Source organism: Pagrus pagrus (assembly GCF_965226575.1).
Source record: "Pagrus pagrus genome assembly, chromosome: 17".
Classification (NCBI taxonomy): domain Eukaryota; kingdom Metazoa; phylum Chordata; class Actinopteri; order Spariformes; family Sparidae; genus Pagrus; species Pagrus pagrus.
Window position 1 is genome coordinate 1,324,824 of NC_140201.1, and position 10,770 is coordinate 1,335,593.

General features: G+C 42.3%; 1 pseudogene across 1 annotated transcript in view; it reads right to left on the reverse strand.

Moving 5' to 3' along the window:
• Nucleotides 1-1,833: 1,833 nt before the first annotated feature.
• LOC311273243 (glutamate receptor ionotropic, kainate 5-like) overlaps nucleotides 1,834-10,770 on the reverse strand; it is a 158,461-nt pseudogene continuing 149,524 nt past the window's right edge. Inside the window, exons 17-21 of the transcript XR_014624925.1 lie at nucleotides 9,000-9,010; nucleotides 8,507-8,635; nucleotides 7,303-7,424; nucleotides 5,282-5,511; nucleotides 1,834-5,220 (exon numbers count right to left, since the gene is read on the reverse strand). The product of XR_014624925.1 is annotated as a glutamate receptor ionotropic, kainate 5-like (transcript). The remainder of the gene's footprint in view (nucleotides 5,221-5,281; nucleotides 5,512-7,302; nucleotides 7,425-8,506; nucleotides 8,636-8,999; nucleotides 9,011-10,770) is intronic.

Consider the following 10,770-nt stretch of genomic DNA (forward strand, 5'->3'; position numbering starts at 1 on the left):
GGGAAAAAGTCTGAGTCTCAGAAAACAAAGAAAACTGTCCAGGAATAAAAATGACGAGTTCGACAGATTGATCTTTCTCTCACTGTGTCTCACTGACGTAATTCACATGTTTAGACATTATTTGCAATAATGGAATAAACCCAAGTACGTTTACACAAGAACAATGTACATTTCCATTTTCTGCCACATTATAATGTACTTTTTACTCCACTACATTGATTTGATAACTTTAGTTGCATATTACTTCTTTACATTTAATAGCAGATACTTTAAAACGTTTGCTACTTTAACCAAAGTTATATTTAAATGTAATATCTTTGCTTCCTCATGTATGACTGCTCATCTATAAAATAACCAAAATCAACTAACGTACAGATTGTAACTTGATTTATCGAGCTAAAAATATCATTTCCTCTAGTTTTCACTTCCATCTGTGTCATTTTTTCAATGATTCATTTTTTGCAGTGAGAAAAGATCTTTATTATATAATAAATAAATAATCTTAATTAGTTTGAATGAACTTTGAAAACAATGATCAATAATAAAATCAGCTGAAGTGAACTGAACATGTTCTTGTGTCATTAAATCTGATTTGATATAAATTCAGTTACTTAAAAACAAAACCTAGTCTTGTTGGTTTTAATGTAATAAACTACTCTGAGTACTGATACAGACCAACAGTCAGCTCTCACTCTGCTCCACTGTTACTGTCCAGGTTTTTCCTCTGGCCTGCAGCGCCCTCTGCTGGCTGGACGCTGCTGTTACAGTCAGATTTTCTCCTCTGACCCTCCTGAAGTTAAACTCCTGACTGTCCTGAAAGAAGCTCTCAGATGATTTCATGCTCAATAAACAACTTTGTTTACTTACATCATCCTAAATGTTTCCAACAATGTTCAAACCACAGAAATCCACAAGTTAGCTTCAGCTGTGACATCGGTGGAAACTTTAAAACAAACACCTTGTCTGTAAACATTTCTGTCTGAGTCACGTCCGATAGATTTTCATCATCAGTCGTGGTTGATTAACAATCAAGACAACAACTCCCATGATCCCACACTGCATCACAACCTCATCAAACGTTAAGGCAACACGCAATAAAACTGCTGCAACAAAGACAGAGCAGAGAACAAAGCTGACATGATGAAAAAGATACAATCAGATTTAGAAATTACAAAATCAAAAGAAGCAAAAAAACAACAAAAATACACTCAAATAAAAAACAAAAGTGGTGATTCAACAAAAACTAATGTGACAAAACAAAAACAAGAAACTTAAAAAAAAACTAAAGAAAACGTGATTTTGACTGTGAAGCTCCAGAAATGTTTTGTGGACGACGAAAACTTCACCTGACTTTATATCAACATGGAGGGAGGAGATGATGTCTCCATAAACAAGACGCTCCTTCTATGTGCAGAACTTGCCTTAGAAACATCATGTTTTTAACTTTTCTTCAGTATCAAAGTGATCCAGTGATGGTTGTCTGTACATCCACAGGTTGACTGCAAACAGGAAGTGCTAACTGCAAATTCGGCAAAGTTTGAATGAAGTTTTGAGGTTTTATTTATTTATTTTGATTGTTTTTTTCCGTTTTAAAAGAAGTCTCCAGCTACTTCAGTTGTTTAGGAGAATGCTGCAACACTGACTCTCCATCAGCATGGAGGGAGGAGATGAGATGTAGTTTGTGTGTTCAGATCACCTGCTGCTGTCTGATTTAACTTCACCTGTTACCTCCATTTTAACCTTCTCCGCGTGGCTGCAGACGAGCGCCCATGTCGTGAAAGATGAGATTAAAAGGTCAAAGGTCAGGATAAAAAACAACACGCCACCAACAGAGCGGTTTTGGTACATTGACTGTATTTTTTTTATTCCAAACGTGTGTCTATATATCGAACATCAGAGGGCTGGTCCCCTCCTACAGTCACCCCACACGTCAATATCAATGATCAATTATCAATAATAATGATAACAAGAGAATCATCAGAATAATATCCACCTGTCCACTGAGTCCTACTGATGAGCTGCTGGTACAAATCTGAGGGAGGAGAGGAGGAAATAAAACAGCTGACAGTGTGATGACACACGCACGCGCACACACACACGCACGCACGCGCACACACACACACACACACACACACACACACACACACACACACACACGCACACAAAGTAAAGTCACATTACATCAACATTCGGTGCGTTTTTCCTCAATTTTCAGAAACAATTTCTTCGTCTCGGACGCTGCTGGCTCATTTTATTCAAACTGTTTCTCTGCAAATAAAATAAAAATAATAATAATAATTATATTAATAATAATAATAAATCAAACTACAGGCACTGCTCTTCAACTAAACAATGTTTCCAAAGTCTTTGAATAAAAAAATTTGCAGGCATTGATTCACATTTGGCTCCTTTTTGTTCTCAAACACTGTAAAAGCAATTACATGTGGAACCAATGATCAATACTTCAATACCAGCACTTATGTTGAGTAATCCAACGATGTGATTAGCTGACAGGTACGTTTTTGAACTCGAATCGTCATAGCAACAATGTAAAAGGACTCGAGGTTACCAAGAAAAAAAAAAAAGAAAGAAAGAAAGAAAAAGGAGCAGCGACACTCAAACTGGACACGCTGACAGGAAGGAAATTACAATCACAAATTTAGTTTTTTTCTTTGCCTCCAAGTTTACCTGTGTGTGTGTGTGTGTGTGTGTGTGTGTGTCTGTGTGTGTGTGTGTGAACAGCTTCAACACTCACCTGTACCGACCGTATTAAACTTATTAGACTGATTCAAGAGGCTGAAACTGATGTTTTACTCTTTTTTTAAAAAAGCAAGAAATCTTAAAATAACCTCGCAGTGTTTAAATGCTACAACTCGTTTCACAAGTAAAAACTAAAGAATTTAAGATGGTGGACTCGTAATATCGTCACGGTAGTTTAACAATTTGCACATCTGAAGAAAACCTACGATAGAAGAGTAAATCTCACAAAGGAAAGGCTTTAATAAAATATAAATCTGCTGTGAGAAAAATAAAGACGACCTCAGCGCGCTCTCCTAAAATCAACATCTAATAATTTCTGTACTGTCGCGTCTGATTCACAACTGTTCACCCAAAAATGTGAAACCCAGTCATCATCTCCTCCTGATGATATAAAGTCAGGCTCAGTCATCATCTCCTCCTGATGATATAAAGTCAGGTGAAGTCTCGTAGTCCACAGAACATTTCTGGAGCTTCACAGTAAAACAGAGTTGCAGCGTTCTGCTGAACAGCTGAAGCAGCTGGAGATGATTTAAAACATCAGATGTCTCCACACAGCTCGTCTGTTGTGATCCAAGTCTGCAGAAGCCCCGAGATCCCAAACTGTTTTGAACAGACTCGGTCGATCCGTGAAGATTTCAGCTCTAAAGGGTCTAAATAAGATAAAGATAAAGAAACTAGATATGAGCCTCTATGCCCGCCCTAGAGCCTACAACAGCCAATGAGTGGTCGTGTAGACAAGTGACCCACCCTCTCCTGAGCCACTCACACGCCATCTTCGTGATGACTGATGCATCATGTAACCAATGAGATTTCAAATGCAGTAATATATAGTTTATATAGTGAGTTTTTTAAAGCCCTACACTTGGAAACAGCTCCTGTTTCCAGACGCGTCTGTTTCCATAAACACCATCGACAACTACTGATGACGTGTGAGAGTCTTGGTCTTTAACTCTGTTTTTGAAAATAAGGGGTAGGGGTAGTAATTGGTCTTTGGAAGCCCCGAGATCCCAAATTGATTTGAAAAGACTTAATTTACAGCCTTTTTCATCAGGAGGAGATGATGACTGAGCCTGACTTTATATCATCAGGAGGAGATGATGGCTGAGCCTGACTTTATATCATCAGGAGGAGATGATGGCTGAGCCTGACTTTATATCATCAGGAGGAGACGATGGCTGAATATTTCATTTTTGTGTGAACTGTTCCTTTAAAGATGCCTCTCTGCGAGGCTGTGTGTGAAAGACGACCTGCCTCAGCACAGCTTCGTACCTGTCAGGTGAGTGTTGATGCACCTGTGTTTCTGCTCTGTGGATCTGAGCTCTGATTGGTCAGTTTTTTGGTCAGCAGGTTTCTGCACAAACAGCAACAACACGGTTGTGAAGAGCTACATCCTCCAGAGACGACAGATGATAACTGTACAGCTGCTCTGCTACTGAGTGAGTGTGTATGTGTGTGTGTGTGTGTGTGTGTGTGTGTGTGTGTGCGTGTGTGTGTGTGTGTGTGTGGTCTCCTTCTATACAAACACCTGGTTCAGTATTCAAACAGTAAAACCTCAGAGCGCTGATGAACGCAGCCTGTCTCTCTGAGTCCTCCTCACTTGGCACGGAGCGTGGTGATTGGCCGAGGCAAGAGGCGGAGGACTGAGTGTGGCGCCCTCAGGATGGTGTCCGTTGGCAGGCACTTCCTGTTTGTCCTACGAACACGTCAGCTGGTTTCATCCACAACGTTTGATCAGAGCGGTTTAATCCGTCCACCCCTGTTGAAGGTTACTGGTATGATCCACTGAGCCAAAGTGGCTTTTAATGAGCGACCCTGCAAACGGGTCAGAATGGTTCCTTCCACCCACCCCTGCTGACAGGCCGCTTTGGACTGATCCAGTTCACTGAGGGTTTATAACCACGACCTTTGACCCCTCTGATGACGCTCCGCTCAGTCCTGCCCGCCCAGTAAGTCTGTCGGCGGCCGTGTCGGCGTCTTGGGCGGAGGCATCGGTCGTGGCGGTGGCAGCGGTTTGGTGTTGGCCTGCCCCGGACTCCCCGCCCCCCCGCCTCCGTCGCTGTCGGCTCTGTCTGCTGGGATCGGAGGAGGAGGCGGCGGGAGGCGGGGCAGCGACATGGAGCCGTGGTGGTAATGCAGGTGGTGGAGGTTGTGGCGGTGGTGGTGGTGGCCCGGTGTCGGCCCGGAGGCGGGGATCCGGGAGCAGGAGGAGGCGGAGGAGGATGAGGAGGGGGGAGGAGGCGGGGGAGGAGTGAGAGCGTTCGGCCGCAGACTCTGAATCCGCCGACACTCCTGACAGATCCTGACGTGGCTGCAGCCCTGCAGGAAGCTGCGTGGTGGCGCTGGAGGAGCCACCAGAGCCGACGCCGGAGGAGGAGGCGGCGTGCCGGTGGAGGTGTTGTGGCCCAGCGCGTCCTCCAGGAGCCTCTGAGGCCCCGGGCCCAGATCAGGGCCTCCTCCCATCCCTCCTCCCATCCCTCCTCCCATTCCTCCTCCCATCCCTCCTCCCATCCCTCCCCCATGCCCTGCCAGCCCGCCCGTTAGCGGGCCGGCGCCACTGTACAGTTTACCGTTACTGAGACGCATCTCGCGGACCAGACGGATGGGGCGAGGGGCGGCCAGGGCGAGGCGGGACGGGTGACGCAGGACTCCGCCTCCAGCGCTGCTCAGAGGTCGGCGGCGGCGAGAACGAGAACTCTTCTTACAGGAGACGGCGTTGCGAAACTCCGTCAGCATCTCCTGACAGACAGACACCTGAAAGAGAGACAGACAGACAGACAGACAGACAGAGAGACAGACAGAGACACAGAGACACAGACAGAGAGACAGACAGAGAGACAGACAGAGACAGACAGAGAGACAGACAGAGACACAGAGACACAGACAGAGAGACAGACAGACAGACAGACAGAGAGACAGAGAGACAGACAGAGAGACAGAGAGACTAATATTGTTAAAGCTAATAAATTCTTTGAACTGACCAGAATAAAATGAATATTGTTGTTTGTTTGTATGTTTTTCCTTATTTCAATGTGTTCACTGGTAAAAACACACACACACGTCTACACACAGACTCAAACTAACATCTGTCCTGTTCATATTTCTTCTTCTTCTTTATTGTAAATCTTTATTTAAACAGCAGGAAGTGACGACATGAAGACATCATGTCTCATTATCCTCATAAACATTAAAATACCCTGAAAACTCTTCTGGAGTCACTTTAACTTACATTCAGTTCAGAAACAAATGGTTTTGTTTGTCTGAGTAGAAAACAATGAAACAATCTTAAATAATTATTCATAACTCATAAACTAAAGATAATAAATGGTCCTTTAGTCTGAAATCTATATTCAGTGATATAAAGTTGCCATGGTGACGGGTTAAAGATAAAAGAGCTCTTGTGGTCATTTAACATAAATCAGTATATTTACTTTGAAGTCATGATGAGATATTTACAACAATCATCATTTTGTTTATCAAGTGAGGATTTTCTGTTTTTGTCCTGGTGATCGAATTCTTGTCAGGATCTTTTTTTCATCTGATATTTATTCAGAAGATTTGTTTCTTCATATCTGGAGCTGTGGGAAAAAAGTTTCAGGAGGAACAAAAATTCATGTGTGAAACCATGTGAAAATAAAATCAGGATATTTATTTCTTATATTGAACAAAAATAAAAAAAAATCCTGAATTTTTTCTTCACCTGGTTTCAGACAAGAAACAAAAAGAAACAAGAGAAAAAACTAAAATCCTGAAAAAATATTTTTAAAAAATTCTGTTTCAGACACAATTTTTTTAATTAATTTTTTTATTTTTTAAATCCTTATTTTTTTCCTTTCACACAGTTTCAGACGTGGAAACGAGAATTCTCCTGAATTTTTTGTTTCACACATTTTTTCTGTTCTCACAGCTGAAAAAATGAAACGAGAACTTTGAAACTTTTCTCTCAGCTAAACATTTTATTTTTCCACATGTTCTCAGGTGATAAACACAAGAGAGAAAAAACTATTTAGATCAAACTTAGAAAATGAATTTCCCAACCTGCCCCTCAGGGCTTCCACACTACTTCCATATTAGTTTGGTAAAAGAGAGAAACTTGAATTAATTCAGTGTGCGATTGTATTTGTTCTGTTTAGTAAGAGAAGCAGGTGTGTAAATATAAATACATAAATATATAAATATATAAATATATAAATATATAAATATAAATATATAAATATAAATATATAAATATCTCCTGACATCTTTAAGTGTTGTGACTTTAAAGGAAGTTAAAGACAAACAGACACATTAATCAGGCCTGAAGGTTTCAGTGTGACGTCTGTATGAACTCTGAATAAAACACATTGTGATCATCATATACAGTGACGTCACACACACACACACACACACACACACACACACACACACACACACACACACACACACACACACACACACAGGCGGATGACCTACTGAGGTGTCTGGGCTGAGGTTGAGGCCGGGGGCGGGGCAGGAGGAGGAGGACGAGAGAGGAAGAGGAGGAGGATGATGATGATGAAGGTTTACCTCGTCCGTCTCGGCGGTGCGGCGCGTCGACCACACGAACTCCATGATGGCCACGAAGACGGCGATGATGAGGCCGCAGATCAGGACCACGAAGATGCCGCCGATGTTCTCCATGCCGAGACCTGCAACACACACACACACACACACACACACACACACACACACACACACACACACTCTGTGGTGAAGGAAGCTGTCTGAACAGATGACACAGAGCAGCTGATCAATACTCAGACGGGACTCACACTCCTGTAACGATCGGATCCTAAACACAGGATCTGGGTCGATGAACAGAAGCTGCTGCCTCGTCTCGTTACAGTGAGACAACAGAGACACAACAGAAACATACAGAAACATACAGAAACACACGTCTGTGGGTCGATACAGGAAACTTTGAAGGAAGAAAAAAAAAAAATCAGACAATCAATTCAGAGACGGAGAGAAAAACAGGATGATGGATGAGACCTGACGGAGCTTCTGCAGCATCGGAGGATGTTTTTACGTTTCACGTCTCATTTTACAGTCGAAGGAAATACAAAGTCAGAGACAAGAAGATAAAAGAAAACAAGTCGTTAGGAAAATATCTCCTGATTGTTTTCAGCCGCATGTTAGCATCTGGCTAATGTGTGCGAGTCCTGGCTCGAAGAAGCTTTAGTGTCCACACGTAATGTGAAGACACATTCAGCTTTATTCGGATGAATTTCATCTCCTGAGAGTTTTTAAAATGTGTGTTTTATATTATTAACTAGCAACATATGCACCAAATGGCTTCCTACGTAGATTACTGTGGGTACTACAGCGCTCAGCTGCAGGTCAGTGGCTTCCTACATTTCCCAGAACACCTTTCAACATTAGAGTGTGTTATACCACTTCCACGCTGAAGTTAGCGTGTATCAGGTTTTAAAAAAACAAAACAGCAATAAACTCTTTTCACAGGCGGATGGCAGGAAGGTGAAACATGTTGATCAGTGTTTTCCAAGATGGCGTCCTTAAATGTGCTGTTTTGTCCACAACCCACATAAACACAAACAACGACATCATCACATCGAACAAGCTGCAAACACAGACTTTGAAGGTTTTTCTCAAAGGGACTGATGGATTATCACAATAGTCGGCAGTTAATTAAATAGCTGACAGCTACTCGATTAATCGTTGCGGCTCTAGTTTCCGTCTGAAGAGCACAAATGGCTGCCGTGACACCCACCTTTGGCCCGGTGGTCCTCCTCTTTGGGACACTGGCCTCCCTCCCACCAGCGTCTCTTCAGGATCTCCAGCCGGTTGCTCTCCTGCAGCTGAAGGATCCCCAGAGTGATCTCGTCTCTGTACGGAGAGCCTGAGGAGGAAGACGGGCCGAGTCAGTACTCAGTCGGGACCGAGGTCCATATCAAACATGAATTAAATATGTGAGTGTCTGGTTCTGGACCTCGCTGCTGTCGACCGCAGAAAGCGTCAGTTCAGCCGCTCACCTCTGCTTATAGCTGCACTAACAGGCCCGGTGAGGTCGGTACCGCTCGGTGGGTTTTTATATATTGACGTTCTCCTTCCAGGCAGCTCGTGTGCTGATAAAAGTGTTAATGGACCGGACAGAGAGACGAAGCGGCGGCTGCATCCTTTATACAAATCAACCAGAGTCTCATTCTGGACCCGGGCTCAGTGTTCTGCTGCTTTAACGACTCAAATAAAAAGTCACGACCGACCCGTGAAGAACCTGAGAGCCAATAATTTAAGAAACACTCAAGTCGTTGTTGATGATGTTCCAGCGCCACGATAATGTTTCAGCCTGTTTTATGTGTCATTAACATTTTGTCCAGAGTGATGAAGCGTCTCGTCGTCACCTCGTCTCATCCGTCTTCTTTCTTCTTCCATTAAAAAGTGACGTGGACTCTCTGAGTGACGGACGGCACGAAGCTTCAAGGTAAAAGATTCATCTCTGACAGAACGACGACACTTTCGCTGTCAGACGCTCCATATTTTACAGATTCGCGGTGATTCATGAGACAACTCGTGACTTCCTTTTCTTTTCTTTCTTGAATAAAACTGATTCATGTCGTTCTTTTGGAAACTTTCCCCTCGAATCACCTCGTTTGGCAAGTTTCCAGAAAAAGGCTCAACTTCAGGATGAACCATTAAGAAATGAACTCTTCTGGTTCACTTGTTGTTTAGAGATCTTTAGGTACTGAATGATCCAAGACCGGGTACTGATCCACAGCCCGTGGAAACCCAGTAGGAACTAGAGGAGGTGACTTGTGTACTGCATGGTGTTTGTTATTCATTCATCATTTTCATTTAACATGTCGTCGTCTCTAAATCTTTAACTCTTGATGTACGTTGATTAAACACTTGACGATCTCTACGTAACGTTTTCTTTTTCTAACGTAGTTTTTATTACAGTTTCAGCACCGACACGATCAAATCCACAGTTTTGCTTTTTTCTGCTTTTTTCAACATAAAATAATAAAAAATACAAAATAAACTCGTTCTCTTCAGCTTGAACCTTTAATCAAAATGGTTAGAATGAAGCAGGTACACATGAAGGGAATTAAATCAAATCATATAAATCAATAAATAAAGATAAATAAATATAATAGTGGTATCGGTGTGTGTGTGTGTGTGTGTGTGTGTGTGTGTGTGTGTGTGTGCATGAAAGCAAGCCTGCGTGCAAAAAATCTTTTTTAGCAAATTTCTAAAATCCAAATTTGGACTGAAGAGGAAGATATCTGCTGAGAAGGAGCCGACCTTTGTTTGATTAATACATCTTCAATTTAAATTTGGAAAGTTTCTGATCCAGTTTGATTCAGAACGACTTTCACGAGCTTCTTTTAAAAAAAATGTTGAACTGAAGACGCAAACGTTTTTGATTTGTCCAAAACTGAACAATCTGAGCGGCTTATTGACTTTACAGACTGATTCTTCTATTGAGGGAAATTAAAGCAAATTAAAAAACGTGTGAAAATGTTTTAAATCCAAGTTCAGACAACAGATCCAGAAACGTCCTGAGCTTCTGTCCCCTGTTGTCCAAACGTCTGAATGGATGAAACGTGGAGACGAGATGTCTCTTCATTGTAAATAACTACAGTCTGTTTGTTAGAGCGAGTTCCTCTTTTAACTGCAGAAGATTTAATACCGTCGTCCTTCTGGACTGAACGAGTCCGTGTTCTGATGGTTTTCTAAACCCTGCGTCTGTCTGAGGACTGAAAAATCATTTAGAAATCCAGTATTGTTGAGTGCTGAAGTCGCTTTAGGCAAAACATTTCAGTGTCTCTCAAGCTAAAGTCTGTCAGGCCTCCAACATGAGCTTCGTTCAGTATTGATCCTGACTCCAGATTATCAACAGCTCTAACTGTGCGGCCCAGAAACAAGTCCACTGTTTGTGTTCGGCTGCAGTGGTTTTAATTTAATTCGTTGCCATCTGAGCTTTAAAACGAGCCCGACCAATTTATCGAACTTGGTTTTAGGAAAATCAATCTC